The following is a 25,688-nucleotide window of genomic DNA, read 5'->3' on the forward strand; positions in this document are numbered from 1 at the left end:
GAGACTTATAGCTGTCCGATGCCGGGGAATGAGGGACAAAAAACTATCACGAGCTTTAGCAGGCGGATTTGGCTGCGCGAACGCGCACGTTCCGTCCTGCGCCGCGCCGTGCACTTCCCTCCCAGCAAGTCAGGCTAACGCGCATGCATGCACACGCATTTATACTTACACGCAGGCACCCAGACAGGCAACCCCCCACAGTCACACACACACACGCATACACACAGACTCCAAGACACAGACACACACACGCACGCACGCACGCTCACACACATACACAGCCCGTCGCCGCACGCGCGCGCGCACACACACATGCCCCCCCCAACAAGGCGAAGCCCCACTCACCGGCTTCCTCGGCTCTCACCGGCAGCAGGACTCTTCCTTCCTTCTTCGGCACCGGGGCGCAGGGTAGGCTCCTGCCTGCTCCGGTGCTCAAAACAATCGCGGGCTTCCTCGGCTCTCACCGGCAGGCACCGGGGCGCAGGGTAGGCTCCTGCCTGCTCCGGTGCTCAAAACAATCGCGGGCTTCCTCGGCTCTCACCGGCAGCAGGACTCTTCCTTCCTTCTTCGGCACCGGGGCGCAGGGTAGGCTCCTGCCTGCTCCGGTGCTCAAAACAATTGCGGCTCTTCCGTGGGAGGCGGGGTAGGCTCCCGCCCTCCTACTTCCTGTTTCCGGTTGTCCCGCCCGGCCTGCCTGACTTCCTGGTCGCAGGCCGGCGGCGGACAGCAGCACGCGCCATGCTTGTTCCAAGGAGAGGCCGGCGGCTTGAGCAGGGGGATGGGCAGTTTGGTGTTTGCGTGGTATAGGGAGGTGAGAGCCCAGCAGGAGGGCGACAACTTGGAGTTTGTTCTCATTTCATTATATTTAATTAGTGTTCTGTGTATTTGTCAGCCTTTTTAAGACTTTCCAGTGCGGACCTCCAGCGCTGTTACGATTCATTGGATGATGAACTTGAACGTTCTCCGCCTTAGTTCCTGAAAACGCATGGGGCACGTTTTACTTTTCCTTTCACCTCGTTGAAGGTATTAGTTACAGAACGCATCCATCCATTCAGCAGGCAGGATGGTCTTTAGGGGAACCTCCAGCGCCCTTTATATAGAACAAAACTAGAAATTCCCGTTGGTGTATTTGGCTCATCTTTCGTCCCTCTTTTATCAGTGCCCCGTCTCACTCGCTTTCTCTTTTCTAGCGCCAGCCAGACAGCAGATGTCCGCCTGCTCGAGGGTTTTTTTGTTGCTGATTGTATCGCACGTTAATCTTTGAAAAGAAGTATGGTGACTCCTTGCAGCAGACAAATGCAGAGTGCAGAGTGACAGTAAGTGCAGAGTGCGTGCAGAGTGACAGTGAGTGCAGAGTGCGTGCAGAGTGACAGTGAGTGCAGAGTGAGTGCAGAGTGAGTGCAGAGTGACAGTGAGTGCGGAGTGACAGTGAGTGCGGAGTGACAGTGAGTGCAGAGTGACAGTGAGTGCAGAGTGACAGTGAGTGCAGAGTGACAGTGAGTGCAGAGTGCGTGCAGAGTGACAGTGAGTGCAGAGTGACAGTGAGTGCAGAGTGAGTGCAGAGTGACAGTGAGTGCAGAGTGACAGTGAGTGCAGAGTGAGTGCAGAGTGACAGTGAGTGCAGAGTGACAGTGAGTGCAGAGTGACAGTGAGTGCAGAGTGACAGTGAGTGCAGAGTGACAGTGAGTGCAGAGTGACAGTGAGTGCAGAGTGTGTGCAGAGTGACAGTGAGTGCAGAGTGTCTGTAGAGTGACAGTGAGTGCAGTGACAGTGAGTGCAGAGTGCGTGCAAAGTGACAGTGAGTGCAGAGTGAGTGCAGAGTGAGTGCAGAGTGACAATGAGTGCAGAGTGACAGTGAGTGCAGAGTGACAGTGAGTGCAGAGTGACAGTGAGTGCAGAGTGACAGTGAGTGCAGAGTGACAGTGAGTGCAGAGTGCGTGCAGAGTGACAGTGAGTGCAGAGTGACAGTGAGTGCAGAGTGACAGTGAGTGCAGAGTGAGTGCAGAGTGACAGTGAGTGCAGAGTGAGTGCAGAGTGACAGTGAGTGCAGAGTGAGTGCAGAGTGACAGTGAGTGCAGAGTGACAGTGAGTGCAGAGTGACAGTGAGTGCAGAGTGACAGTGAGTGCAAAGTGACAGTGAGTGCAGAGTGACAGTGAGTGCAGAGTGACAGTGAGTGCAGAGTGTGTGCAGAGTGACAGTGAGTGCAGAGTGCGTGCAGAGTGACAGTGAGTGCAGAGTGACAGTGAGCGCAGAGTGACAGTGAGTGCAGAGTGACAGTGAGTGCAGAGTGAGTGCAGAGTGACAGTGAGTGCAGAGTGACAGTGAGTGCAGTGACAGTGAGTGCAGAGTGACAGTGAGTGCAGAGTGTGTGCAGAGTGACAGTGAGTGCAGAGTGCGTGCAGAGTGACAGTGAGTGCAGAGTGAGTGCAGAGTGAGTGCAGAGTGACAAGTGAGTGCAGAGTGACAGTGAGTGTAGAGTGACAGTGAGTGCAGAGTGACAGTGAGTGCAGAGTGACAGTGAGTGCAGAGTGCGTGCAGAGTGACAGTGAGTGCAGAGTGACAGTGAGTGCAGAGTGACAGTGAGTACAGTCACTCAGCACCACCACATTATCACTCAGAACCACCACAGCATCACTCAGAACCACCACAACACCACTCAGCACCACCACAGCATCACTCAGCATCACTCAGCACCACCACAGCACCACCATAGCGCCACTCAGCACCACCACAGCATCACTCAGCATCACCACAGCCCCATTCAGCACCACCACAGCATCACTCAGCACCACCAAAGCACAAATATGTTCTCTCAATGTTTCAAGCTTTATTACAAATGTCATAAAAAGATGTTAATATTTCACTTCTGTTCTTGGATTTCGTTACAATAAAGTACACTGAACATAATCTTCACAAAAGTTATTTACAAAAGTTTAAGCTATTGTCATTATAAATTACAATCACTTTTATTAAGTATTAAAAAAAATTAAAAGCCATTGTTATTTGTAATATCAATACATCTAAGTCACGTAAATACAAATGTTGCATTACAAATGCTATAGGTGTCACATTTGCGAAAGTTATAACTATTGGCATTGTAAATGACAAAGCTATTAATTTAGCTATTTTCAAAACCAACACATAAATGAACATTTGGTGAATTACCATTAAAATATTTGACTTTTTTACTAAGATATTATTGTACTCTTTTATGCAAACAAAATTTAGATACTGCATAAATAAGTTGAATAAAACATATTTTATATGTAGCTTTTTATGTTAAAAAAAAACTATAGCACAAAGCAAAAAACAATTGCCATTTACAATGCTAATAGCTCAAACTTAAATAATGCGAGACCTATTGCATTGCAAATGCTTGTTGTTCCTTTTGCCCGGTTTGCAAGACCTGCTGTATTTGATAAAGGATTTTGCTCCCGCCTGCTGCCTTCCCATTGGTTCAGTAAAGTATCACTCTCATATGCTGCTTCCTAAAAGGTTTATGCAGCGATATGTCACTTCCGTTTTTCCCACAGGAGCGCTGCCCAAGTACAGTTTCATTCGGCTTCCATTATTCACGTGTTGTTGCGAGAACACTTTTTTATAATTGTTCTACCACAGCATGCCAAGCTGTAGCTTCAAGTATGGCAGCCGCGCGTTTCTGTTGTTGTGCACGGCGCGACTCGCCCCCCTTCATTTGTTTTTAATAATCCCACCATGCTTTATCTTGAACTTGCAGCTTCAGCGCTAGAGCCATCTATCTTCCTCACCCGGTTCGCAGCTACTCTGTTGCTGCGGGCAACCTGGTGCCTGATATTCAGTTCAAAATTTAATTTGTAATTTTTATTTTAACAGCAAAACACCGGGCAAACTGCAACATTTTATTGTGTGTAGTTTACTTTTGATAAGTTTTCATTTCACAGCCTGGAGCGCTGCCTGGTGGTGCCGCAGTGCGCTCTTGCACTTCCTGTTCCTGTTCTTTGCCCTGGTTGTGCACCTGTCAGCGGCCACTGCTTCTACTGCCAGGGGTGCAGCTGTCCTAGAGTACCCACTGCAGACTGCTACCAGTTAATGCCAGTGTGGGTGTGGTTTTAATCGGAAGGAACACAGTGCTTCCTTATGGGCAAGGGACGGCCCCGTTGTGGCGGTCACATGGACCCAACTTCTTGGCATGTGATGAGCAGGGAGTCTGGAAGTTGTAGTTCACTGGGCTTTACATTAGCAGAGATGGGAACCACACCAGGAGATAAGGTATATACCCGGCTTTCTGATTGGATATTGGGCTCCGGTGAGTGCTGTGATTGATGGGTGCATTGCTTCTCTGGTTAAAGGATGTATCCAGCTTCAGAGAAAATAACTTCAGCCCTGATCTCTGGCAGCTCTTTACCCTTAGTGCCCGAACTCTGCTCCTAGCATCAGGGCTTCCCCTTACCCCTAACTGCCTGCAATCTAGGGCCCTCATCAGGACTAGGTAGCAAAGCTGTGAGCCTGAGCCCATCGGAAGGAGAGCCCAAAGAGTGAGCACCGAAATGAGAACGGAGACTCAGCATTCGGGCAGTCTGGGGGTAAAGGCTGTGGGGCGGTGCACAATGATTAACACCACCGTGATACTGCAGTTTGGGCAACTAAATTCCACAGTATCTGTGCTGCACTGAGCTCGTCGGTGCTTGCGTACCACACAGAACCACCGACCCCTCTCAGAAGCTTGCTCTGCAAGTGCCTGCCCATGCCTAGAAAGATTCTACCTCCCCAAAGGAGCTCTGCAACGCCCAAGAACTTTCCACCCCCCTAAAAAAATCCTATAGTCAAAGTCAGTGACTACCTATCCACTTATCATAACATATTCAATTCAAATCAAAAATTCTTTATTTCGGCCAATTTGGCCATAAAAGAGTACTATATAAAACACAGACGGGAAAAGGGGGTCAGGGAAGGTATATAAAAAGAGGGATGGGAGAAAACAGGTAACATTTCAAATTCATTTATGTGCACATGGCAATATTTTTGTACAGGCAAAAATACCCTTTCTTCAAGGAATTTTTTTAAAAAGAATGTCAAATTCAGAGCACTAATTTCTCGACATTAGGGCTAGCAATCAATATCAATTAATTTACGCTGCTTGCACCTCATAGCTAGCAGAAATTTAGATAGTGCAAACGCAATAGAGCTCAATGTACTGGTTTTAAAAATTCTAAAAGCATTCAAGCAATGTTTAAAACCCAGATTTCTGCACAATGGTATCAACCAATATTTTCTTGGTTTGGTGTATGCTGGACAAAAGAAGACAACATGAAGCTCATCTTCTCAGTCACAGCTGCAGCCGGGTAAGACTTATTAGAAGAGGCCGTCCACTTACTTGTGACGGCCTTGAGGGGTAAAGTGCCATGTCGCCATTGGATAAAAAGTTTGCGCGCTAAAATCGGGAAGACAACATCCATGAAGTCCTCAAAATAATAAGAATTTTTGAATTCTAAAAAGGAATTAGTAAGGATACCTGCATTGGGATTAACATATCCAGAGTGTGCACACCCATTACAAATAAATTATCAACAACCTGAGACTTCTACACCACATATTTGGGTGAAAATCTGATTATTTTTCCTCCACCTTAAACTTGTGCAGCTTGGGACCCTCACCCAGTGGCTATTACCTTACTCCAAAAGACTGTCACCCTGAACTTGTAGGTCTGTGTGCTGCATCACTTTCAGGGGTGTGTCTTGTGAGTGGTGTTGACCAGTGTGTTGTGAAAGTGCACTCTAGGGATCTAGTTTCGTCTTTTAATTCTGTTTCTCCTGTTCTGATTTCTGTCTCCTTACACCTGCCCCCAGCAGTCGCCCTAGGCAGTCTAGAAGTGTTAGCTGAGACCAGCATTGAAAAATATAATAGGTTATCTATCAGAGGGTTTCAACCTAATCTTGAAGCCATCTTACATGAGAAGCAGAATGTCTACTTAAGTATAAGCATGGTGGATACTACATAAACTTACATAACTGGCAGTTAGTTTGCTTTATAATTGCATTCAAAAATTGTACCTAGTTCACACACGTTTCTGCTTTTTATCTTCACACTTTCCAGCATTTATGAGCTCATTAGATAAAACCTCAGGGAACAAGGCCACAAGCATAAGACAAATCTATTTTGTGGAGTTTGGCAAATTCCAGACACCATTATAAAAACGCTTTCCATGTGTTAGTTTGGATATATGCCTGAGAAGCAATAAAACAAGCAACTGAGGTATAGCTTTTAGCTGTTTTTCCTGGACATTGAAACTTCTTAGCAACTAAAGTTATGTTCAGAAAAAAGGATATGGAACTCTAATGGTATGTTCCTGATGAGAGTAATATCTGGCACCACCAATTCCTTTGCTGTATTAGTGGTTGAAAGTATTTCTAAATATCTTAACCATATTAGTTACAAAGTTGTGTTCTACACATAGTATAAGATGGTTGCCATAACGTTTAGTGTGACAAAATTGCTTGAGACCATCATAGGGATCATTTCCCCAAGATGAACTCCTCCGCATGGAGCAGTGTGTCAGCTTATTAGAATTAAATATACCTGCAGTAGATCATTTTATTCATACAGAAAGCCTCCACATGAGAGATTTTTTCCTTCGCCTCCAGTAATACAGCTCTAGGGACACTAGAATCATGTGCCAGATCCAACCGCAGCCGCTGCAGGTAAGATCAGAGGGGCCAGGTGAGGGGTGTTTCAAGAGACTACCACGAGGGAAAATTAAATAATTAATTTTCCCTCGTAGTCGTCTCCCGAAATATACCCTCACCTGGCCCTATCGCCCCACCGCTCTTACCTGCAGCGGCCACAGCTGGCCAGATCCTTTCACAATGCCTCCATTTTTAAAATTCCTATCATTTCAATAACTTACTGCCCAAAAACTACATGGGAATACCCAAAAGCAAGGTACTAGATTTCCCCAGAGTACCACCTCAGACATCCAGCATTCTTCTTTCATGGACACGTTTTATTTTTTTCTTGGCACAGTGCTCTGTCTGAAAGGTGAATTAGAAGAGCCATTTGCAAATACAGCTCCCAGGTACTGTGAGGGTGTCACGCACACTATTAGAATTCTCAAACCAGTATTTTTGCAAGACCAAATGGCATAAGTAGCTTACCCAAAGCTCACTATGTCTGCCACCCCGTTTCCCCTCCATTCCCCCTCATGGTTTTTGTGAGAAGTTGGCCTGGTATATGATGCTCACTAGTTCTTTTTTTTTTTAAATATCTTTTATTAAAGTATTTTGTATTTATATACAAGGCACGGCATCATTAATACAAACCAAAGATTGAAGGAGAAGACATGTATACCAATAGTTCATAAATCAAAGTAAGAAACAATCACTAAATCATCAGCAGGCGAGGGTGATATTACCAGAAACATATTAGAACACAAGTTAGATAACAAAAATAGCATAAATAGAAGCAAAATATACTTTCATATTGTACAACATCGATATTATAATTGCACCGAGTTGGTATTTCTTATCTGTAGGCAATCCAACATTTCACACTATTATTCCTCCTTCCATCGTGTTATAGGATCCCATATTATATCACCTAGCTTCCTTCCCCTTTTTCCCTTCCTTGCATATATCTCTTTCTCCATTTTATACGTTATTAATAACTTAGCCAGCCATTTATGGAAGGTAGGTGGTGCAGGATCTATCCATGCAGAGGCTATACATAATCTCATAATAGACATAGCAACAAACAAAAGTTCCCTCCCACAGAAAGAGCGTACATCCTCAACGTTAACTCCTAATAGAATGGTTCCTGGGGTTAGGACAATTTCGTTTTCCAAAATTTTACTTATAAAACATTCGATTTCTTTTTTAAATAAATCTAAACGGGGGCATAAAGCAAATACATGTTCCAAATCAGCATCCGAGCTTCCACACCTATAGCATGTAATACCCACTAAACCTCCCCATTGTGCTATTTTAGCCGGTGTATAATACAGGTGATAAAGTGTTTTGTAGTGTTGAGCCTGTAATGGTGCTGCACATAGTAATGAGTTCCCCATTTCTAGGGAGATACCAAAACTTTCAGAGCTGATTGTAAGATTATCCTTCCATTTTTCGCTCCACTTTTGGTGATCATCTTGTTTTGCTTTAATCAATTCAGCATACAATCTTTTAATTGTGCAATCCTGCCCCTTTTGAATAATTTCCATGATAGCATTACGCCTAAATCCGAGAACACCACCTTTTTTTCCCAGGAGGAAGCTCCTAATCTGGAGGAATTTGAAAAATTGCCTAGCATCTAGGTTATACCGGTCTTGCAGATCTTTAAATTGGAGAAAGCACTGTTCCCCCCTAATATCTTCAATGGTTCTAATTCCCCTATTTTCCCACTCTGCCATTATAGGTCCCGAGAAGATATCTTGTGGGAGGGTTGGATTATGTAATAATCTCGTATAAGAATTGAATTTTCCTAAGCCAATTTTTTTAGCAAAGCTTTTCCAAATTTCGAATGCTGCTATTACTGTCTTGAACTTTGTCCTCTTGTATGAAATTGTCCTGTGTTTCCGCTGTTAACTCGTAGTGTCGCTACTGGATCTAAGTAGAGAGTTTGTAAAGCTTTGATAAAACCTAGTTTAATTCCTGTTCTAGCTAGGGCATACCAAAGGTAGCTCCAGGAGACCCGATCGAATGCTTTTTCTGCATCGAGTAACATCACTGCGATCGGGTCCCCTGTAACTGCCGAGACATCAAATAAAGTTATTGCCATCCGTATATGGTGGGTGGTTCCTCTCCCTGGTATAAAACCGTGTTGGCAGCTACTGACGATTTTATCTATAACTTTTGCCAGCCTTGATGCCAAGGCTTTAGAGAAGACTTTTGCGTCTGCATTAAGTAGGGTTATAGGCCTATACGAGCCTGGTTCCTCCGGTTTTTTACCTTTTTTTAATATTACGACCACCTCTGCGCCCCCCCATGATTTAGGCGATGTTGTGCCCAGTTGTGCCCCTTGCATCACCTTCACCATTTCTTCTCTCAAACAATCCCAAAATACTTTATAAAATTCAATGGGTATCTGATCAGGACCTGCTGCTTTACCAGAAGGTAGGTTCCATATTGCCTGCTTTATTTCTTCTACCTGCAACTCTTCCTCTAACCCATCTGCTTCCTCTTCCTCTATTGGGTCAACAGGGATCTCCTGGAGATACTCCCTCATTTCTTCTTCATCTTTTAGAGGGTCACGACCCTGTAGCTCGTCGTCATATAACTTCTCATAAAATATCCTAAAGACTTCTCTTATTTTAATCGAGTCTGTATGTACCATACCCGCGGTATCCCTAATCTCCCTCACTATGCCTACAGATTCTTGTTGTCTTGTTCTAGTAGCCAGTATCCTACCCACTGACTCACTCAGCTCATAGCACTTCTCCCTTTTAGTGTTATAAATTTTCGCCGCTTTACTGGCAATTTCACCCTCTGCCTCCCCTTTGGCTTTTACTAGCTCTACCCAAGCTTTTTCGATATCCCACCCCGACACCACACTATTTTCTAGATTTTCTTCTGCCATCAAGACATTCGAAGCTAATTCTAAATTCCTCAGCTGAACTTGTTTCCTTTTATAAGAGTTATAACTCATTGTTTCACCTCGTATTCTAGCTTTAAAAGTGTCCCAAACAACTCCCATTTCTGCTGTATCTTTATTAAACGAAAAAAAGTCAGTAATCCATTTATTCATGTATTCTATATAGTTCTCATCTTTCAGTAGCTCTCTTTCAAAAGTCCAGTTCGTGTACTGTCTAGTACTTGTTTTTGTTGTTATAGCAAGTACTAGAGGGTTATGGTCGCTTAGGACCCGTGGCAGCCTTTCAATCTTCGAATCAGAGATACTAGTACTTGAAATAAAAAAATAATCTAATCTTGCACATGTTTGGTGCGGTGCCGAGTAATATGTGTACCCTTTGTTATCCAATATCTTTTTCCCCCATACATCTAAGAGTGCATTGTTTAACACCAGGCTGTGTAGTGCCTGAAATGCTTTTTTTTTCCTACCGCTATACTTTCCAAAAGAACCCAGTCCTAATCCGTCTGCTCCATTAATATTAAGATCGCCTCCCAATATAATTTTTGGTGCCCAGGTTGCTAATTCAACATCTAAGTATTGAAATATATCGGGATCGTCCTCTGTTGATCCATATACATTTACCAATGTTTTCCACTCTCCATCAATAAAACACTCAACCATAGCCCATCTTCCCCATTTGTCTTGTGCTTTCTTTCTGGTTAGAACATTATTATTCCTAGCAAGGATAGCTACTCCTCTTTTTTTGACCCCTTGGCTTGAGTGAACTAAAACCTTAAATCCTAACTGTGACAGAACATAAGCTTGTGTTATTATTATATGAGTTTCCTGGATATATACAAAATCAAGATTCATTTGTTTCAGCATTAACGCAATTTTCGCTCTTTTGTGGGGGTCATTTAGCCCACAAACATTCCAAGTTACAATTCTAATCCCCATTATCCATGTTCTCCCATCTCCTTTCCCTACTACCCTCAGTGCTATACATTATCTGCTTAGTAATCCTGCATTTCATTATCTTTGAATCAGCGTCCTTTCACAATGCCTCCATTTTTAAAATTCCTATCATTTCAATAACTTACTTCCCAAAAACTACATGGGAATACCCAAAAGCAAGGTACTAGATTTCCCCAGAGTACCACCTCAGACATCCAGCATTCTTCTTTCATGGACACGTTTTATTTTTTTCTTGGCACAGTGCTCTGTCTGCAAGGTGAATTAGAAGAGCCATTTGCAAATACAGCTCCCAGGTACTGTGAGGGTGTCACGCACACTATTAGAATTCTCAAACCAGTATTTTTGCAAGACCAAATGGCATAAGTAGCTTACCCAAAGCTCACTATGTCTGCCACCCCGTTTCCCCTCCATTCCCCCTCATGGTTTTTGTGAGAAGTTGGCCTGGTATATGATGCTCACTAGTTCTAGTGATCACCTTGTACCATGCCAAGCAACCCTTATGATGATTGGTTGTAAGTCAACCTTATAGACCAGCTATCCTAGAGGTAGCGTGGACAAAGCAGTCTTAGGCTAAACTCTGTAAAGGCATGTGAAGCAAGCTGTTTTACCATATACAATCCCCTTGAATACCAAATGAAAGGATACCACACAGATATATATATTGAAAATATATATATATTTATTTACTACAAGTATCCCCTATACTCTTCACGAGCACAGAAGCAAATGCGTTAAAACAAAACACAGTTTAAATATACAAAAGCTGCACAATATAGATGAGCCCTAGGGGCCACCTAAACCATATACTAAAATAGTGGTATAAGTACCACCAATTGGAAAGAAAGTAGGCCTAGGGCCTGGGGAATCGTTGGAGCTGTTCGGGACTAGCAGTGACTAAGTCGGGAAAGGCCCGCGGGACTCGGGTGCAGCGCTTAAAGCACACGCATACACCAATGCAAAGTCAATGGTGCGTAAAAGTTACAAAGTTACTGAAAAGGGAACCTTCCGGATGACCTAGAACCTAGAAACTTGGAACATAGACACTAGAGGTGTATTGCTACACAGGAGCACCGGAGTGCCAGGGTTACCTCACCCACAGGAAGCGGTTGCATATGTCTCAAAGTGTGTCGGGTTTCGTCGCGCTGGTCTATGGAGCCTGTAGATGAAGATGCTGCAGGCGGGTCGTCGTGGAGAGTTCCGGTGGATCCAAGGGTGGATCTTAAGAGGTGAAGACCTAAAAGCAGAGGGGACAATGTTCAAAGTCACTAGCCAGTGACTACCGTGGAACCAGGCAATGTCGGGTGCAAACAGGCGAAGAGGTGAAGATTGTCTCTGCAGCCACGTGGACACGAAGAGGTCGAGGACGTCCAGGCGTCGGTCACGAGCTGTCCCACGAAGGCTCTAGCTGATGGCGGTGTCGGCTTCTTGATCGGAGCAAACAGGCCTTGGCTAATGCAAGCCACGCAGGAAACGATGCAAGCTTCTCACTCGGACCAGCAAGGTCAGAGCGGGTGCTCCTTTTCAGGGGAGCGAGGGCCAGTCTGGAGCAACCAGACCAGCGGTGTTGATTGTAGGTTTCGTCGCCAAGATGGCCGCTAGCCACGTGGCTAGTGACCGGGATGGCGCGTCGAGTGGCAAAATGCAAAAGGGCCCCACGCAGATCGTGGAGCTGCTGGGGGGCTGATCTTCGGTGCAGATGCTGCTCGGTGGTGGGGCTTCTCAAACCCCAAAGCACAGCGTTGAGGGTGCCTCGAGTGCTGCGCAGTCAGCTCCTCGTGAATCTTTCAAGATGGCCGGTCCCACGTCTCTCTGTGCCTCCACGGGTCTCTTCTTTTCAGGGACTGTGGATCGGGCTCTGAGATGTCTGGGAATCAGGGTCTTGTCGGGCTATGGGCTCGGGCTCCGGCGGCGGCAAAGCAGACGTCGAGTTGCTGGATGGTGCCTGTATTCACAGGGTGGTCACTCCTTGGCCACAAGGGAGATGCTCTTCAGTCTTCTGTGCAGCAGAATGTCGAAGTCCAGTTTTCTTCTTAGTTTCAAGTCGAGTTCAGGATGATCTGAAGTCTTGGGACACAGCTCCTACTCTTATTCCAAATCTGGGGGCCGGATCACCTGCTAGGTCCCTCCTCTGGGTGGGACCAGGAAGGGGGGTGGTTACACCCCCTTTCCTTTGTCCAGCTCCACGCCAGGACTGGGGCTGGAAAGCCCCAGCACCGGTTTGGACTAGCTTATGCACGAGGACACCTTGTGTGCCCCAGGCATGTCTCATTCTATTGAGCCCTGTCCTACCCAATACACAAAATCCTGTCTGGGGTGGTGCTCGCACCTCCCAAGGCAGGAAACCCTTTGTCCAAGCCTCCCTTGCTGGAAGGACTCCCAGCAGCAGGAGGTCAGACTTGTGTCTGTGGTGGCAGCATCCATTTTGTGATGCTGAGGCTCAAGTTAACTTTAACCGGGGTTCAGGTTATGTACATGTTGTGTCCCTCTAGAAGGGTGGAATGCTACCCCCGTCGCCAGAATTGGCGAGGGGGTAGTATCCCAATTCGCATGACACCTTACTCAACATGTTTTGATAAAGCCAAACCAAAGTTAGCAAGTAACCGCGAGGATTATAATGCACTTAAGAGTATATGGTATGGCAATATCCCGGAACAGCTAAGAGAGTTGTTCCCGACAGCTGCAGACAGGCTCAGCTCGTGCCAGAGCACCATCTCACATAAAACCAAGCACTCTGCCTCCAAGATTGTCGAGGTCTTCCATAGGAGTGGCTTATAGGTTATCATGTGTCCAGATAGGTTAGATATAGGTATACTATATCTAAGTAAGAGGTGATTACACCAACTTACCCCAGCTGATTGAGCAGCCAGTTGTGTCAAATATGGAGGCCAGGCCAGGGGTGACACAATACATGCTGCAGCCCCTGGTAGGCCTTGGAAACACCTATGCCCTGGGTACCTGGGGTACACTATTACGGGGGCCTATAAGGTGAACCAGATTCAATTGTGTATGTACCTAAGGTACATGGAGTCCATTTTAAGGAGAAAGCAATTAGCCTGGGGCCCTGAATAGCAGGATCCCAGGCCAACTAAGTAAAAAACCAGCTAAACACCAGGAAAAATGTTTGGGGGTAACCATAGTCAGATATCCACCTTCCTACAGTTTTCTGATGTAATTTCAATGGCTGGAAAGTATACACATCCGTAGTTTATGGTCAAAACGTCTGACAACTTGGCCAAGCAAAAGCAAACACTCCGGTTCCAGTGGACGGGAGCTGTCAAAATGCTCCCACCTGTTGGAAGTAGAGGTTTCATCTCTTTCCCTGCCCCCAGACATGCGGGCAGGGAAAGGGATGAAACTATTTTCCTTTTGCACACAGGGAGCAGCATTTGCAGCAGCTACCAGTGTGCAATTGCAATGCCAGCTCCCACAAGAGGAAAGGCAGCTGACTGGGACAGTGGTGGCCTTGATGCTCTCCCAACGATCCACATGCTGCACACTGGGTGTACTGGGTGAGCTCCAGGGCACTCAGGAGACATGGCCATGCCCCAGAGGATGGAATCCCTGGTTCCCAAATTGGCATGGGGAGGGGTGCCGTATGGTACCCTCCCCCATTTGTTTGTGGCTAGGCCCTGGGAGATGCAGTCGCCGGGACCGAGGGGGGCCACCCTGCTCCTTTCCCCCATCACATTTTGGCTAGGCCCTGGGGGATGGGGTCCCCTAGGCCACAATTGGCCCAGCGAGAGGGGGGTTCATAGCTCCCCTCCACCATCACATTTCAGCCGGGCCCAAGGGTATGGGGTCCCGGGGCCGAAATCGGCCTGGGAGGGTGGCCGATTATAAATAGATTAAGATCTAGCCCAGAGGATGGGGTCCCCAGGGATGAAATCAGCAAGGGGCGGGAGGCACGTGGCCCCCTCCCCATTTAATTATGGCTGGGCCCTGGGGGATGGGTTCCCTGGGATCAAACTCAGCCCAGCCCGCCACCCACAGACCCACTCAGACACTCATGCACCCTCTCCGACTCTCTCACACCCACTCCCAGGCCTACTCAGAGACTCATGGACTGGCTCACAGACCCACTCAGACACACACACACCCACTTAAAGACCGACTCAGAGACTCCCACTCACAGACTCATTCAGACACACATGTACACACTCACAGACTGACTCACACACTCATCGAGGCACTCGCAAATCCACTCAGACACTCTCACACCCATTCAGAGTCCCACTCACTCATGCACCCACTCAAGACATACAATTAGACACTTAACTAGTCACATACCCAGTCACCGACCCATACAGCCGCTCACAGAGCCACTCACTGTCCTATACAGCCACTCACACACTCAATGGTTACAAGTTAGCAAATAAAATGTAACCAAAACCTCTGATATATATAATATATATCTCCACGCTGTAGTTATAGTTAAGGTAACCAAAGATAGGAATTCCCCTGAGTTTTGTCTCTTAATAACTTTCTACCAGGTTGGCGAATCTCTGCGAAACTTTGCAGACCTGCTGCACCCATTACATTGCACCCATTAAATTGAAGGTTTTGCGACTTTTGCTCAGACGGGTGCAAAGAAAAAAGGGGGGTGCCAAAACTCACTTGCACTCCAATGCATTTTACATAGACTTTTATATTTCACGTAGCACAAACAAGGCTGCAAGGATTTAAATTAAATGTAGCTGGATTAAATATTATGGTGCTCAGAATATTCTTTTGGGTATTTTAGGTAAGAAGAGTATGTATTTCTTTAAGTTATAAGGGATTTTTAACTTGGAAATATCGGTTGCTGTACTTTTGCAAAATATTGCAGTATTTTTTGGTATTTTGCAGCAGTGCAGCGGGACATAGCAATGACGAGTCTAGGTAAGTATTAGGTTTGCTATTTCCTCCTACCTATTATCACTTTAGTAAAGGGGTAATAGGTAGGGGAAAATATACTTGGGTCGTATCATCCAAATCACATGACCCTGTGATTTGGATGATACGACCCAAGTTTAAGGTCTACATCATCCATCTCACCCTTTTTAACCAGATGCCCACGCCGATCTTTATTAAAGTTTGGTTTGGATCAGCGTCCGCACCTTTTTACTTTTATCACTTTCTCACTTTATCCACTGTTTTTATATAACCCAGCTCCACTGCAGATGCAGGTGTCGTAGCACACCGGTTAGGTCTTTTACCTGCCCGGTGAAAATACCCAATGATGAAGCATGTCACCCAATAGTCGGGTGAGTGAGGGTAATATAATAAATAATTGTGATTTTTCACATTTCACTTCACTTGAAAATATTTTCTTTGTTTCTTTTTCTAGTCACTCCTTTGTTGTTGATTGTATCTTAGAGATGCCCCCTGAAAAACGACCTACAACTAGTGTCCAGGCTGAGTGGCTGCTTTCAGATGCCACCACCAGACATGTTTCTGGACCCCTGGGATGAGAGCCTGCTGCTCTCGGGGGCCTGAAACAATGCACATCCTGGGACGAGATGCCAAGCCTCTTCCCCCAGGATGGGCAGGGTCCAGGAAGGGGAAGCTTCAAAGGCTAGCCGCCTTTGTGAGCTTCCCCATGCCACATGCTGCTTTCAGCAACTGATCCCCACTGGTTCTGACCCACACTTTGGGCGGAAGAACCGGCGGGATAAACAAGTGAAGAAGAGCGGTGTGCCCACCTATGCCAACTCCACCCCTCAGGTGGGGGAGGCGAGGTGAAGCACTACTCTCTATCCCCGCCATCTTGCAGATGGGAGGACCCTGTCAACCAGAGAAAGGCTCCCAGCGGAGGGTGGCATGATAGGGAGTGTACCCACCCCAGGGAAGGGCCCCGTTGGTCCCAACCTTTAACCTACATGTAACACCCCTAAAGCTAGTATTTAGCTAGTATTTAGGGGCACCCCTGAACCTTGCTTCCTCAGACAACAAACCAGAAGAAGGACCGAACAGCTGTGCCGAAGTTAACAAGAGGAGGACGTCCACTGACTTGGCGTCAGCCCTACCAGCCTGTCCCCACCTCAAATCTGCTACAGGGAAATCCCGGTGTCTTCTGCAGTCGGCAACCTTGACAAACCCGGAGGACCTGCCTGCCTTCCATCCCAAAGACTGTCTCCTGTGAACACCGGATTTGTTCAACCTCAGACTCCAGCTCCGCAAGGATCCAAGAGTTTCCACCACTCTGCACCCGACCCCTGCAGCCTCAAACAGGAAAGTCCCCCAACCGCGACCAGGAGCTGGTAAGAAGATCGATCCTAAAATGCACCCCTGCTCCCGATGCCCCACGGCCTTGGGTGGCCCAACCGACGGTGCCTAACCAACCCCACTTACCTCTCCAAGTGGTGGTCGCACCCTGAAGATCTTTGTCCCCGTGCCTGCAGTGCTTTTGGAAACCAGAGACTCCCCATTGAAAGCTACAGGGCTTAAAATGCCAAACAGCACTCTGCACCCAGCCGCCCCAGTCTGCTGAGGGTGCATCTTTTATACTGGCCTAAACCCCCATTTGCCCTGAGCTTAAGTCCAGGAGCTTTGCTCCCACAACCTAGTGTCCTGCTTGTCAGCAGCCACCAACCGGAGGCGCCCTATCCCCCATTGGATAAGATTGGGCCTCAGCGCTCTGCACTCTGCCACCCTAGTGTCGCTGAGGGTGTATCAAGAGTGCAGCCTTGACCCTCGGGCCTCTGAGTCTAAGCCCAGAATACCAACTTCCACAACAAAGTACTTACCTTTGAACCGATAACACTATTTACCTCCATAGGATAACATAGACTCATAGACTGTTTTTCTATGAAAAGCTTTTAAGTGTGGAGTTGGAAAATATTTACTGCAAAGTATTTATCCCTTACCTGTGCCAGGCTTGCTTGGTTCTAGGTAATAAAATAACTAAAAGAATATTTTTTATACAAAAACAATTGGTCTGAAGTTCAGTCTTTGAGTGTGTGAATTCATTTGCTGACTGAGGGCGTACAACAAATACTTAACACTGTCCTCTGATAAGGCCTTACTGCTCGACCACACTACCACAAATAGAGAGTGGGGTGTTATCTACTTTACCTCTGCCTACCTTTTGGGTTCCACTGGGCTCTGTGCACACTATACCTCACTTTGGTATAGTATATACAGAGCCAGCTACCTACATTGGTGGATCAGCGGTGGGATATACAACTTTGCATTTGTTGGACTAACTTGGATACCACCTGATCACATGACAAAACTCTTAAATTGTCTTTAGAATTTTGATTTTTTCAAATTGGCATCTTTGCAAAATTACTTAAAGTCTTGTTAGGGCCTTGGTTATGTCCCTTTAGAATTTTAGAAAAATAAAAAAGTACCTTTAGCTAGGGATAAGAGGGGTTAGAATTTTATTTAACTATGTCTCCTAACAATAACCCAGCTACTAGTGAAAATAACCACAATAACATAGAGGACCAGGTTGAGGAGCTTGACCTCACCCCTTACCTTCACTTGTCTTTCAAGGAGGTAATGTCCCTATGTAAAAACATAACCATGGGGTCCCATCCCACCAAACAAAAGCTCCAGGAGCTGTTGGCTGGGTATGCGAAGGACCACCCATCTGAAAATGGTGAAGACCAATCAGACGAAGAATACAATGGAGGGGATGGGAAGGTAGACCCCCCGCCCCCTCCAACTTCATAGGGAGAGAAGGCCTAGATCCCACACAGGTACTACTCATGACATTGAGGACAGCCTCAATGAGGAGGCCAGCCTTTTAGCAAGGTTGACCAAAATACTGGATCTAGAGACCAGGTTACTGGCTTTAGAGAGAGAGAGCGCAGAAATTGGCCTAGCACCCATCAATGGTGGCATCAATTTACTTAATAAGAGTAAAGAGCAATGTTTTTATCCTAAAATCCCCAAAGGGACTGTCCCTAATATGAAGAGAGTGATGATATCACAAAACAGTTCACAGTCTTTGAGGGGGCCTGTAAAATGAGAAAGGTGAAGAAGTCACACGGGTGCACTCCTTTGGGAACTGTTCTCTGGTAACTCCTGAACCTTTCTGGAGCAGATGCTGGGTCTTATGACTTCATGAAGAGAGCTCCGATTGAGGGATTTGGACTTACAACTGAGGAATATAGAATTACATTCAGGGGGGCTCACAAACCCAAAACCAATCCTGGATTGACTTTGTAGACTACTCAGTTAAAAAACTAGATGGATGGTTAACTGGACACAATGTGCATGATTTGAATGGACTTTACAGTCTGTTTATGTAAGAACATATTTTAAGTAATTGCACAAATGAAACGTTACATCAACATTTGGTAGACCTAGGTCCAATTTCCCCCCAAGATTTGGGAAAGAAGACAGACCATCAAGACAAGGGTGACAAAACAATCACTGGGGGTGACCAAAAGAAAGGGGTTACGAAACCTTCCCAGGGGAAAGGTGGTGAAAATCCCCAAGATAAAAAGCCGGAGGCCCCAACAACCTACACAGGGCGTGGATCCCAAAACTCTTCCCAATCTACTAACGAGTAAAGGGGAAAGAACTTTGACCCTACAAAGGCCTGCTGTAACAACTCTAGAAAGTTGGGACACTTAAGTGGAGATGCTACTTGTCCTAACAAGAAGCCCCCCTAGTCCTAGTACAGCCACTCCTGGTGTAGCAATTCTCCAGATGCGATCAACAGTGTGCCAAGAGAAAATCGGGTTGCACACTGAAGCAGTTCTAGTTTCAGAAGGGGAAGTTGAGTATGCCACTGTAGCTGTGTGGCCACCCAATTTAAAGAAATATTTGCAATACCCTTGGATTAATGGAACTAGGATAGAAGCTCTGAGGGATACAGGTGTCAGTGTCACTATGGTGAGAGATACACTGGTTTCCTCTGTGCAATACTTGATTGGGAGAACGTACTCAGTCACCAATGCTGACAGTGTTACCACTAACCATGCAATGGCTATGGTGACAGTAGACTGTGGGAGGGTTTACTGGCTTGAAACAGGTAGCGGTCTCTCCAAAGCTTCCAGATGCATGTCTGCTTGGCAACAACATGGAAACCTCAGCATGGGCTGAGGTAGAATTGAAAACCCATGCAGCAATGCTGGATATCCCGGAGATGGTATGTGTAAAAACAAAAGAACAGAACAGAAAACAGGGTGAAAATGAAGTGTTGGGGCCTGCAAGTATGGCCCAACCTTCCAAGAGAAACTGTAAGAAGACCGGGAACCCAGCTTCTGTACAGCAAAAGGATCAGGACCCCTCTCATCAGGGAGATGACTTGGACACCCCAGAGGGAACTGAGCCCATGGAGCTTGACCCTTATCAGGTTTAACTCTTGGGCCCAGGGGGATCCTCTAGGGAAGAGCTGTGCCTTGGACAACAAGGCTGTCCAACTATTGAAAGCCTAATGCAGCAAGCTGCTGCACAGGAAAAGGGAGATGTCAGTGGTATCCACAGAGTTTATTGGTAAGAGGTACTACTGTACACTGAGGCCAGAGACCCCAACCCTTGAGCCACTAGGAGAGTGGTAGCGCCACAGAAGTACAGGGAGTTCCTCATAACTTTAGTACATGACATCCCTCCTGCTGAGCATCTAGGCCAAACCAAAACCTGGGAAATGCTAGTGAGCCACTTTTACTGGCCCCAGATGTCTCAGAAAGTAAAGGAGTTTGTCAGCTCCTGTGTCACCTGTGAAGCCAGTGGCAAAACAGGTGGGCACCCAAAGGCCCTCTTGATACCAGTGGTTGTAGTTCCCTTTGAAAGGGTAGGGGTGGACATGGTGGGTCCACTTGAACCTCCCACAGCATAAGGAAACAAATTCATACTAGTGGTAATGGATCATGCCACTAGGTATCCTTAGACAATTCCCCTTAGAACTACTACAGCTCCTGCTGTAGCCAAGGCCCTCATTGGTGCCTTCACCACGGTAGGGTTTCCTAAGGAGGTGGTTTCAGACAGAGGTTCTAACTTCATATCTGCTTACCTCAAACACATGGGGAAAGAGTGTGGAGTGCAGTACAAGTTTACTACACATCATCACCCACAAACCAATGGGCTTGTTGAGCGATTGCAACAATGGAGTGTGCCGTAACAGTCTATCGAGGCTAACTACAGCGCTCACAGGTTCCTCTCGAGTGTCTAACCGCCAGAATTCAATAGAATAAAAGACCTAGACCTGCGTAGAACACACCGAACGGCAAGAAGTTCCGCAGGCGAAGGCGACGAGTCTGAAGAAGACATGGGTGTAAAAGATTGCTTTCCCAACGTCGGTTTGATCAAAAAAGCTTGTGTAAGAGAAGCTATTGGGTCCTGAAGAGAACTCTACAGACATCAAAAGTTCGAAACATGTAGACCAGTTTTCTAGCCATAAGAAGATTTAAACAAAGCTTGAATTATGCATAAAAAGATAAAATGCTGATATTGTTTTTCTATGGCATTATTCTAAATCCAAAAAGATTGAACAAAACTGAATTGTAAATAGATATTGTTAGCTGTGAATGCAGTGTATGTGTTTTGAGTGTTGAAAAAGTTGAGTGAGAGATTGTATGGGGAAACTAGAAATATGCATAGGTGAATGTTTTAACGTGATATTTGTGTTGCAATCATGATGTTAAAAAAGTAAATGTTTTGTAAAATTGAAAAAATTCTTCTTTTGACATGAAAATAATTAAAAAGAAAAGATTGATTCAGACAGAACTAGAAGTCTTTAGCACATGTTGTTTGGTTTTTCAATATGGTTGCACTGATTAGGCTATAAACAAAAGAACAGTATTGGCATTTGTTTAGTTATATACAGGTCAGTGGCTTGGCCTTACGGTTGGGAGCCCAAACCCAGTGGTGGTATTAGTAGAGAGATTCAACAAGGCATTGAAAGGCATGAATATGGGGCTCCCTGAAAAACTCAAAAGGAGGTGGGCTATCCTCTTAACCTGCTTGCTTTTGGCTTACAGAGAGGTGCCTCAGAAGGGAGTAGGGTTTTACCCCTTTGAACTATTTGGCCATCCTGTGAGGGGACCACTCAGTCTTTGAGGGTTGGGAGAAACCTCTTCAATAACCCAAACAATATATTGTGGACTATGTGCGTGGCCTCAGGTCCAGAATGGCTGACTACATGGAAAAAGCATCCAAGAATCTTGAGGCCAGCCAGGAGCTTCAAAAGCACTGGTATGACCAAAAAGCTACACTGGTAGAATTTCAACCAGTACAAAAGGTGTGGGTTTTGGAGCCAGTGGCACCAATGGCTCTCCAGGACTTTGTTGACCTGGGCACAAGCAGGACACCCAAAAGGGTGATCCATGAGAACCGCCTTAAGCTTTTCCATGATAGGGCTGACATCACCATGCGGATGGTGACTGATGAGGATCAGGAGACAGAGAGTGAACCTCTCCCTGACCTCCTCTCATACAGCCCAAAAGATGGGTCAGTGGATGGAGTTGTCCTTTCAGACACCCTCTCTGCCCAACTGCAGACTGATTGTAAGCAAGTCTTGCAGCAGTATGCAAAGCTCTTTTCCTTGACCCTGGTCAGACAAACTGGGGTTCCAATGAGGCGGACACTGGTGATTGTTCACCTGTCAAAAACAAAATCTATTGCCAGTCTGATCAAGTCAAGGAAAGCATCAGAGCTGAAGTCAGCAAGATGCTGGATTTAGGGGTTATTGTACCCTCTGAGAAACCCTGGGCCAGCCCAGTGGTTCTAGTCTCCAAACCTCATCCCCAGGGTGGAAAGAGATAAATGAGGTTTTGTGTGGACTATAGAGGGCTCAACTCTGTCACCAAGACATATGCTCACCCTATCCCAAGAGCAGATAAACTGATAGACAAACTAAGTGCAGCCATATTTCTAAGTACCTTTGACTTAACTGCAGGGTACTGGTAGATTGGCATGGCACAAGGAGCAAAAGAAAAGACAGCATTATCCACCCCTGATGGGCATTATCAGTTTAATGTTATGCCCTTTGGTTTAAAGAATGCCCCTGCCACCTTCCAGAGGTTGGTGAATCAAGTCCTTGCTGGATTGGAATCCTTTAGTGCAGCTTATCTAGATGATATTGCTGTCTTTAGTTCCACCTGGCAGGGTCACCTGATCCACCTTGGGAAAGTTTTAAATGCCCTGCAAACTGCAGGCCTAACTATCAAGGCATCCAAATGCCAGATAGGGCGGGGAACTGTGGTGTACCTAGGCTACCTTGTTGGTGGAGGTCAAGTACAACCCTTACAGCCCAAAATCCAGGCTATCCTGGACTGGGCAGCTCCAACATCCCAGACCCAAGTCAGGGTATTCCTTGGCTTGACTGGGTACTACAGGAGGTTTGTGGAGGGATATGGGTCCATTGTGGCTCCCCTCACAGAACTTACCTCCAAGAAAATGCCCAAAAAGGTAAACTGGGCCGTTAGCTGTCAAAAGGCTTTTGACACCCTGAAAGAGGCAATGGTCTCAGCACCAATTCTCAAAACTCCAGACTATGTCAAGCAGTTCATTGTGCAGACTGATGCCTCTGAGTTAGGGATAGGAGTGGTCCTTTCCCAGACCAATGATGAAGGCCTGGACCAACCTGTTGCTTTTATGTGCAGAAGGCTTCTCCCCAGGTAGCAGAGTTGGAGTGCCATTGAGAGGGAGGCCTTTACGGCGGTTTGGTCCCTGAAGAAGCTGAGACCATACTTGTTTTGTACTCACTTACTAGTTCAAACTGATCACAGACCGCTCAGATGGCTAAAGCAGATGAAAGGTGAAAATCCTAAACTGACGAGGTGTGTAGGAGAGTAGGGTCTGCTATCCTATGGTCAAACCCAAATTTTTGCTTTTTGCTTCACTGGTTTATGACTTAATGTGGCTGTGGGCCTGCTAATCAGACCCACATCACGCTGTTCTCTCTCTAAATTGATGCCAGTGCACTCTAGGTGCATTACGAATTGGAACTGGTTCACCTTATAGGCCCCTGTAACAGTGTACCCCAGGTACCCAGGGCATAGGTGTATCCAAGGCCTACCAGGGGCTGCAGCATGTATTGTGCCACCCTTGGCCTGGCCTCCATATTTGACACAACTGGCTGATCACTCAGCTGGGGTACGTTGGTGTAATCACCTCTTACTTAGATATAGTATCCCTATGTCTAACCCTAACTGGACACATGTTAACCTATAAGCCACTCCTATGGAAGGCCTCCGCAATCCTGGAGGCAGAGTGCTTGGTTTCATATGAGATGGTGGTCTAGCATGAGCTGAGCCTGTCTGCAGCTGTCGGGAACAACTCCCTTAGCTGTTCCGGGATATTGCCATACCATATACTCTTAAGTGCATTATAATCCTCGCGGTTATATGCTAACTTTGGTTTGGCTTTATCAAAACATGTCGAGTAAGGTGTCATACGATTTGGAATACTATCCCCTCGACAGTGCTGTCGACGGGGATAGCATTCCACCCTTCTAGAGGGACACAACATGTACATAACCTGAACCCCGGTTAAAGTTAACCTTGAGCCTCAGCATCACAAAATGGATGTTGCCACCACAGGCACAAGCCTGACCTCCTGCTGCTGGGAGTCCTTCCAGCGAGGGAGGCTTGGACAAAGGGTTTCCTGCCTTGGGAGGTGCGAGCACCACCCCAGACAGGACTTTGTGTATTGGGTAGGACAGGGCTGAATAGATTGAGACATGCCTGGGGCACACAAGGTGTCCCCGTGCATAAGCCAGTCCAAACCGGTGCTGGGGCTTCCCAGCCCCAGTCCTGGCGCGGAGCTGGACAAAGGAAAGGGGGTTAATTGCCCCCTTCCTGGTCCCACCCAGAGGAGGGACCTAGCAGGTGATCCACCCCTCAGATTGGGAATAAGAGTGGGAGCAGTGCCATAGCACCTCAGATCATCCTGAAATCGACTTGAAACCAAGAAGATGCCTGGACTTCGACATTCTGCTGCACAGAAGACTGAAGAGCATCTCCCTTGTGACCAAGGAGTGGCCACCCTGTGAACACAGGCACCATCCAGCAACTCGACGTCTGTTTTGCCGCCGCCTCCTGCCGGAGCCCGAGCCCAGAGCCCGACGAGATCCAGACTCCCAGACATCTCAGAGCCCGATCCACAGTCCCTGAAAAGAAGAGACCCGTGGAGGCACCGAGAGACGTGGGACCGGCCATCTCGAAAGACCCCCGTGAAGCTGACTGCGCAGCACCCGAGGCACCCTCGAAGCTGTGCTTTGGGGTTTGAGAAGCCCCACCACCGAGCAGCATTTGCACCGAAGATCAGCCCCCCAGCTTCTCCAAGATCTGCGTGGGGCCCTTTTGCACTTTGCCACTCAACGCGCCATCCCGGTCACTTGCCACGTGGCTAGCGGCCATCTTGGAGACGAAACCTACAATCAACACTGCGGGTCTGGTTGCTCCAGACTTGCCCTCACTCCTGTAAAAAGGAGCACCCGCTCTGACCTTGCTGGTCCGAGTGATAAGCTTTCTTCACTTCCTGCCTGGCATGCATTAGCCAAGGCCTGTTTGCTCCGATCAAGTTACCGACACCGCCATCAGCTAGAGCCTTCGTGGGACAGCTCGTGATCGACTCCTGGACGTCCTCGACCTCTTCGTGTCCACGTGGCTGCGGAGACAAGCTACACCTCATCGCCTGTTTGCACCCGACATCGCCTGGTTCCACGGTAGTCACTGGCTAGTGACTTTGAACATTGTCCCCTCTGCTTTCAGGTCTTCACCACTTCAGATCCACCCTTGGATCCACCGGAACTCTCCTCGACGACCCGCCTGCAGCATCTTCATCTTCAGGCACCATCGACCTGCGTGACGAAACCAGACACTACTTCGCACCTGTGCACCCGCTTCCTGTGGGTGAGGTAACTCAGCAACGCCGGTGTTCCTACACTGGTACACACCTCTAGTGTCTAGGTCTAAAGTTTTGTCCTTCTAGGTCACTCGGAAAGTTCCTTAAACAGTAACTTTATAACTTTTACGCACCATTGACATTGCATTGGTGCATGCGTGTGCTTTAAGCGCTGCACCCGAGTCCCGCGGGCCTTTCCCGACTTCTTCACTGTTAGTCCCGAACAGCTCCAGCGATTCCCCAGGCCCTAGGCCTACTTCCTTTCAGCTAGGTGGTTCTTATACCACTATTTTAGTATATGGTTTAGGTGGCCCCTAGGGCTCATCCATATTGTGCAACTTTTGTATATTTAAACTGTGTTTTGTTTTAACGCATTTGCTTCTGTGCTCATAAA

General features: G+C 46.8%; 1 protein-coding gene across 1 annotated transcript in view; it reads right to left on the reverse strand.

Annotated features, from left to right (window-relative positions):
- Positions 1-25,688, reverse strand: part of ARV1 (ARV1 fatty acid homeostasis modulator) — a 162,518-nt gene that overhangs the window by 81,848 nt on the left and 54,982 nt on the right. The window lies entirely within an intron of this gene.

The sequence above is a fragment of the Lissotriton vulgaris genome, chromosome 6 (genome assembly GCF_964263255.1).
Source record: "Lissotriton vulgaris chromosome 6, aLisVul1.2, whole genome shotgun sequence".
In the NCBI taxonomy this organism is placed as follows: Eukaryota; Metazoa; Chordata; class Amphibia; order Caudata; family Salamandridae; genus Lissotriton; species Lissotriton vulgaris.